At 40.6% G+C, this 8,136-nt stretch overlaps 1 pseudogene; it reads left to right on the top strand.

Moving 5' to 3' along the window:
- Nucleotides 1-5,660: 5,660 nt before the first annotated feature.
- Nucleotides 5,661-6,177, top strand: LOC113269877 (mitochondrial import inner membrane translocase subunit Tim17-A-like; annotated as a pseudogene).
- Nucleotides 6,178-8,136: the final 1,959 nt, after the last annotated feature.

Raw genomic sequence — 8,136 nt, 5'->3', positions numbered from 1 at the left:
TTATTTATTTATTGGGGAGAGAGAGAGCATGAGTGGGGAGGAGGGCCAGAGGCAGAGGGAGAAGCAGACTCCCCACTGAGCAGGGCTTGATCCCAGGACCCCAAGATCATGACTTGAGCCGTAGGCAGATGCTTAACCGCCGAGTCACCCAGGTATCCCAAGTAAGTCTTCTTTTTAACTGAAAAGGGCAATTTGGGGTTTTGTTGAAAACAGTTTCATTGAAGAATAATTTACATTCTACAAAATCCTCCTATTGTAAAGTGCACAGTTCAGTTTAATAGGTTTCCGAAGTCGTGCATCCACGATCTCCTTTTAGAGCTTCCTCTTCACCCACAGAAGACCCCTCTGCCTAATTGGAGTCAATCCCATTTCCACCTTTAGCCCAAGGCAACCACTAATTTCTTTTCAGTTTCCATGAATTCGTAAAAAGGACAATGTTATAAAAACTTGTATAGACTTTGTGGAGCGCTCAATACCATCATATACAAACAATGTCCAACTTAGTGCGTGAGAGAGAGGGATTTCTTATTTGATCTTCATCAAAATATGTAATTCCTTCACTGGCCTGTTTTTTCTACTACACATTCAAAGTTATACATGCAAGTAGTTAAAGTATGTAATATGTATTTATAGGAACTGATCGCATTTTTAAGTCCTCCGGAATTATCCCCCAACAGCTGCGGCTCCCTGTCCTTATCAGCTCTGTCCTTTCTCCCCCCATCACCATCTGGAACTCATTGGTTCTTTTTTTTTTTTATGTGGATTTAAAAAAATTTTTTAATAATATTTATTTTGTTATGTTAGTCACCATACAGTACATCCCCAGTTCTTGATGCAATGTTCCATGATTCATTACTTGCATATAATACCCAGTGCTCCATGCAATACATGCCCTCTTTAATACCCACCACCAGCCTATCCCAATCCCCCACCCCCCTCCCCTCTGAAGCCCTCAGTTTGTTTCCCAGAGTCCACAGTCTCTCATGGTTCATTCCCCCTTCTGTTTACCCCCCCTTCATTCTTCCCTTCCTTCTCCTACCGATCTTCTCGGTATTTACCCCAAAGATACAGACGTAGTGAAGAGAAGGGCCATATGCACCCCAATGTTCATAGCAGTATTGTCCACAGTAGCTAAATTGTGGAAGGAGCCGAGATGCCCTTCAACAGATGACTGGATTAAGAAGATGTGGTCCATATATACAATGGAATATTACTCAGCCATCAAAAAGAATGATTTCTCAACATTTGCTGCAACATGGACGGCACTAGAGGAGAAAATGCTAAGTGAAGTAAGTCAAGCAGAGAAAGACAATTATCATATGGTTTCTCTCATGTATGGAACTCATTGGTTCTAGAATCGGATGCTGCTTTGTCCACACAGGCCTGGAGAGCATGAATGAGGAGCCAGCCAGACTTTCCTTTCTGCCTTGTCCCATAGTGTTCATATGTCTACTACCCATGCCTCTGAGGATATACCAGGCTCACCAAATGTTTGGAATTATCACACAGGAGAGGAAAAATTCAAAAGTATACACTGAAAAGTCTTCCTGAAGTCCTAGGTATTAGTGCTGAAGGAACTAAACCCTCCACAGGGACTCCTCCTCTTTCCTGTTTGAATTTCTTGCTTCTCTGTTGTTAGGCCTATGAAAGTACGTCTTTCTGTAAACCCTGTCATACATAGATGTTCCCCATCCCTGCCACTTTCAAAGAAACTCTAGTCCCAATCCATAAGGGTTGGTCTTACTGGAGATCCACACCTCTCTCCGCACAGCAGTCGAAGTGCTCAAGTATGAGTTACTTCATCCAGATTGGAATTATACTCCAGAGAAGAGGGCCTGAGAACCAAAGTTGGTGGTGGCTCACCAAGTGTCAGGACACGTGAGGGAAGGTGTGAGGGAAGACTGGTGCTCCAATCTCAGGAAGCATGTCAGAGTAGCTGTCGGTCACTTAACATCGAGTTCTCTTGATAGCTCTCCTCCAGTGGAAGTTGAACCTATCTTTTATTCTCTGGGCTGTCCAGGCGAACTACTGAATAAAATAACAAATACATTATCATGTTCATCATACCATCTCCCAAGGACAAATTTTAATTCTCAGAAGTAATGCAGTAAACCCATGAGGAGGAAGAGAAGTATTTTCCTGCTGACTCATAATTTATAAGCCATTTCTCAATCAATACAATCTGTCCCGTGCATTATTTACTGCACAAATATAACATAAGCAGTATTGGTTCTTTTCCCTCATCCCCCCTTCTCCACTCTGCTTTCAAATTATGACCACTGTGTCTTCTAGGAAGACAGAGAAAACCTATTGTTAGCTCATAAACTGGACCTTTTTACAGCTGCTCCCTTAGCTGTATTAGACCTAGCTGAGGCTGTAAAATCAGAACTTGCAAGTTCTTGATTACATTCTTGGCCAAGGTCATACCCTGTCTAGGGAGGATGAGAGGTCATGATTTCATTCTTCTAGTTATATGCACATAAATTATTATATGCTCTTAATCTACATGAATTCTACTTACCTTATTTACTAAGCAACTCATGGATATAATGGTATTTTGTTAGTCCTGTCCAGTGATGATTTCCAAATATCACCAACACAGTCTATTGATAAGACAAAGCTGAGTTTATTGCTTGGATTGGTAAGAACCACACCTCCTCAGAGCTTTGGCAGGGTCTCAAAGAGGGGAAGGTCGGGTCAGAATTTATTGAGAATTTGAAGTTTGTCTTAAGATAGGTCTTTCAATGAAGGGATTTTATTAGAATCGGGTACTGATCAAATAAGACGGTCAGGATTGGTGGAAACAATAAGGAACGGGTTTTGAGGCTCGGGCTTCAAAGAATTGTAGGGCACAGACTGCCTGTTGATGTCTTCCATTGGAGACTTTCTTTTGGGAAGTTCTGTGATGAACTCTCAAAGCTTGCTGAGGAAAGCGACTCCCAGAAAAGTAATGAAGACAGAGGAATAAAAAAATTATGTCAATGTAGAGAATAAGGTAAGTGAAGCAGGTTCAGTTCTCAGTATCCAGGATGGGTGGAATGTCGGTGGTTTTGGTTCTTAGTCCCTTTCCAATCTCTCCAACTGAGTTAAACTGCTGAAACAGATAAATCCCCAAATGTATGATGGCTCAAGTATGAAAGAACTTTTCACTCAAGTTAAGTCCAGAATAAGTGTTCCTGATTAACGTATGGTTTTCCTCCTTGGGGAAAGGACTCCAGCTTTTTAGAAACCGAGCTCCATTAAGGCAATGACCCCCACGTTGAGCAGTCACCAGAATCACCTGGAGGTTTTGCTAAACCATAAACTTTCTTGTCACATGACCCCACCTAGATACACAGAGAGCGAGGAAATCTTATCCTTTTGACTGAAAAAGAGTTTTTGTAGAAAACGAACCTTAGGGGACAACTATCCGCTTCTCTCTAGCTTATCACGTAACCAACAAAACTCCAAGAGCACCCACCTTCCCACACATAGAGCGTACTCAATTCCTCCCAAGACCCATCCAATTTACTACATCCAGGTGGTACACAGTCCTCTCTACAAAACCCAAAAGTGACTCCTCATGGTTTACACGCTAAAAACCAAAAAGCTGTTTGCTCTACGATATATAATGGTGGAATAGAGACAGGATAAAATGCCGTTCAGACAAGAAAAATGGAGAAACACAGCAGGCATAGCAATTTGTCCATAGCAATGACAAAATCCGCAGGGCGGGCATTGGTAATGGTGGGAGAGCAGTTCACTTAGTGGATTCCAAGCATGCTGTCTAGAAAGAACTCCTTTGGCCATAATCTCTGTGACTCCTTATGGTCATGAATTCAGTGTGACACTTAGTAGGCTTCTGATCTGTTTGCATCCGGGTGGTTCAATGTGCTTATAACTGCACCCAGGGCAGAATTCTGAAGGCTAAATCTATTTCTCTGTTTCTTTTTCCCCTATTGCTCTCTTAACGGGGACTACATAGAGGCCTTTTGAAATAGTAGATGAGAATGCTGCATTCTTTTTTTTTTTTTAATGTTTTATTTATTTACCTATTTGAGAGAGAGAGAGTAAGTGAGCGAGAGAGCACAAGTTGGGTGGGGGGAGAGGCAGAGGAGGAACCACACTTCCAGCTGAGCAGGGAGCCCAATGATGTGGGGCTTGATCCCAGGCTCCTGGAATCATGGCCTGAGCCAAAGGCAGACACTTAAATGACTGAGTTATCCAGGTGCCCCATAATGCTGCATTCCTGATGGATCGTTACTTTAGGTGTAAGTTTTGGTACCTAAGACCTCTCTCAGTCTTTTCTCTTACTGTTGGGGTCTGCAGTCAGTTTCTGCAACCCTTAGAAGCCCCAAATATTTGGATTTTCTCTGTTATCTTCCATTTCTGCTTACAAGCCGGCCAGTTCTCCCCAGATGTCCATCTTTTTTTTTATATATAATAACTTGCTAAAAGCAGAAAGTAAATGTCAGCATACACGATCACGCCAACTCTTACACCCATTTCCACTAAAGTTACTGACTCGTAGATTCTGGTCTTCTTTTCAACTCATCAGTTAGCTTCGCCAAGTGTCTTGTGGATGCATGAACTGAATCTGTGTTTATTCAGCTTTTGATATTAGCTTCTTTAACTGTATCCCCCGATCACGAACTGAGCTTCACATATTTTAGATTTTTGTCACGTCAATATCCTATTTCCAATACTAATTTCTGTATTACTTAAGGTAAATCTGGCTACTATAACAAATGAACCAAAAACTGTAATAGCTCAGTCATGATAGATGCTTATTTCTCACTCATGTACAGTTCCATAAGATTCTTAATTGATGGCAGCTTCCATCTTTGGAGTGGTAGAGCCTGACTGGGGTTCTGCTATCTTCTAGGGCCTCGGTGTCCTTGGTTTGATTCTCTGCACCTAGCTTACAGTCAGAAGAGACTGTGGGCTAGGCATGTCCTCTTCTTAACATTGCTGGTCCAGAAGCAGCACACATCACTTCTGCTCACATTTTATTACTGAGAACAAGTCACATGGCCATACCCAGATGTAAGGAATGACAAAACATTAGTCTCTACCTGCTTAATCCCTTTGTGGCAACACTCCACACTGTGGAAGGGAGACACAAATCTTTGGTGGCCATCTATTTGTGTGCCACACCAGTAAACTCTATCATTAGAACTATTCAGTCAAAATCCAACTTGGATATAGGTATTCTACTAGTTAGGATGGCTTTGGACTGTTAGTTATGTATTTCAGGAATAAGAGTGACTTAAACAGGATCAAAGTTTATTTCTCTCTCACATAAAACATGCAGAACTGGGCAATCTTGGCAGATATGGCTCAAATCATCAAAGTCATCAAAGTCATCAAATCATCAAGTCATCAAAAGCTCAGATTCCTTCTACCTTTCTGCTTTACCATCCTTAACTCTTAACTTCTGTTTTTCAAAATGGCTGCTAGATCTCTAGATGTCACATTCACATTTCAGGCTTGAAGAGGGAAGAAGGGTGAAAGTACAAAAGAGTCTATTTTTTAAAGAAGTTTCCTGAGATTCCACTTAACAACAATAGTTGATACCTCATTGACAATGAGGAAGGACGGTAGATGCAGAATTTTAGCTAGACACAAAGATGCACCAACAATACGGGGATTTTATCGTGAAGAAAGAAGGGGAGGTCAAGATGGAGGAGTACATGTGAGAACCTTGCCCTTGGCAAATTGTGGATGATTGTGGTGGGGTCTTTACAATGCATACCATAGGTGGTGGTATCTTTCAAGCAATCAAAGGTTTTTTGCAATTCTCCAGTGGGAGTAAACTACAGACTGTGAGGGAGTTTGACAGGTATTAAAACCAGGGCTCTGCAGTTGGGAAGTAGCTTTGCAGTTTGGGGAGGTTCATTTTCCATGATTGACTGCAGAATGGTTCGAGTTAGAGGGAAAGAAGATCCCTGGAACTCCATCATAAGTAGTGCCTTAAAAGGAGCCATACTAGCAGCAGGAAATGGACTGGTGGCCATGGTTGGATCAGCTGCAATGGGTGGCATTCTCCTAGCTTTAATTGAAGGTGCTGGTATCTTGTTGACAAGATCTGCCTCTGCACAATTTCCCAGTGGCCCTCAGTTTGCTGAAGACCCCTCTCAGTTGCCTTCAGCCCAGTTACCATTCTCACCTTCTGGAGACTATTGACAATATCAATAGGACTTCCTTCCCAAGATTTTTTAAACAGAATGAGCTATAGTTCAAGAAGGAATTTCAAAAGGTAAGTTACAGTCTGTTTTTAAAACAACAGGTGGGACAGGTATGGCCAAATATGTTTTGAAGAGAAACTTAGCCCTTTTTTCTATTTAAAGGAACACAGGTGGGGAGGCAGATGTTAAAAGATAATACATGTATTTATTCACATCTGGATTGCACTTGTGATAAAAATAAAATGTCTAACATCTTTAAAAGAAAATCTAATAAATGCTTAGAAGATGAAGGACCAAAGGGCAAACAATAATGAAATGTAACCCTCATTTCCTTGGGCACTTCTCTGCCTGGTTTTGTGTGTTCTGTCAGTCAAACAATAAAATATCCCGGAAAAAAAAAGAAAGAAAGAAGGGGAGAATAGATATTTGGGTGGTTGGATAGTGCCATGGTGTCATTCTAAATATAGAAAGGAGGGAGACATGTAGCTTCTTGCTACATATCAGGGTAATTATGGTTCAAGATGGTACATTGGGTACTTTATTCCCTCTGATTAATCAAATGAATTTGGTAAGTGTAAGAACTACAAATATTTTTAGTGTGTGTCCTTTTCCAAGAGTCAAATCCCAATTAATAATGTCTAAATTATTAACAACTAACATCCCTATTTGTGTGTTAAACAAATTTCATATAATTCAATCTGGTGTTTCCCCAACCACATCACACATATTCACTTGTGAAGTTTGTCAGTTAATTAACAAATATTAATTTAATCTCTACAGTGTGCTCTACAACTTGAAAGTTGCTGGAGAAAATGAAAAAAAAGACATAGGACACAAGGACCTTGAATTCAGGGACCACCAAGTTGAATACACAAGATCAAATAATATTCCGATACATATCAAAAGATTTAGAAGTTTTGTAAACATTCAGATCTATCAATTCTACTCAGAAAAGTACAACCTGAGAAAATTATCATGTGCATATGGAAAGAATTAACTGTAAGCATGGTCATCAAAATACTGATTATAAAAACACCAAACTAAAAACCTGCTATTTCAATAGGGGATTGCTCCAGAAATTATGGTGCTGTCATGCAACTGAGTACGACGTCATCCAGATGACTGTGACAATGCATAATGCACACTCATGATCAACTGATAGGTGGGAAACATACATCTTACTGAAAAAGATGTACTGTTTGCATTGTCAGTGCTGTCTATAAGCTACCTCCCTCTTCTCTGAGAACTGTCCTTCAGATCATAGAGACCCCAGTCCACCTTTTTACCAGTGACTTGTGTCTGCTGATTGGATCTCCTGGCCCAATCCAGGCAATCAAATTCTGCCTTCTAGTAATTTGAAATTGAGATTTGCAAATGCCAGTCTCTTTGTGTTGGTGACTTGAATATGGCATGAATAACTCACGTGCTGGTTTACAGTGATGTACATTTAACCATATATATGGGGAAGCAAAGAAGTGTATCTACAGAGAGAAAAGAATGAAGCACATCTATAATGAGGGGAACTGAGGCCAGAAACCATGTGTTTTCAGAAGGTTCTGATGACCAATTTCAGGTTCTGGAGTCCTAGCTCCAGAGTCTATTAGACTTTGGAGTCCATTAGACACCCTCTTTCCTTTCAATAATTCTCTTCATTCCCTAAGCTGGTCTGATAGGCTTACTGTTACTTGCAACCCAAATCAGATCTCCTATTTGAAACCAAGAGTAATTTCTAAGAATATTAGGAATACAAAGAGGCAACCCAGGGAATGGGAGAAGATATTTGCAAATGACACTACAGATAAAGGGCTGGTATCCAAGATCTATAAAGAACTTCTCAAACTCAACACCCAAAAAACAAATAATCAAGTCAAAAAATGGACAGAAGACATGAACAGACACTTTCCAATGAAGACATACAAATGGCTAACAGACACATGAAAAAATGTTCAACATCATTAGCGATCAGGGA

The sequence above is a fragment of the Ursus arctos genome, unplaced genomic scaffold (genome assembly GCF_023065955.2).
Source record: "Ursus arctos isolate Adak ecotype North America unplaced genomic scaffold, UrsArc2.0 scaffold_33, whole genome shotgun sequence".
NCBI classification, from domain to species: Eukaryota; Metazoa; Chordata; class Mammalia; order Carnivora; family Ursidae; genus Ursus; species Ursus arctos.
This window is presented reverse-complemented; position numbering and strand designations above follow the sequence as displayed.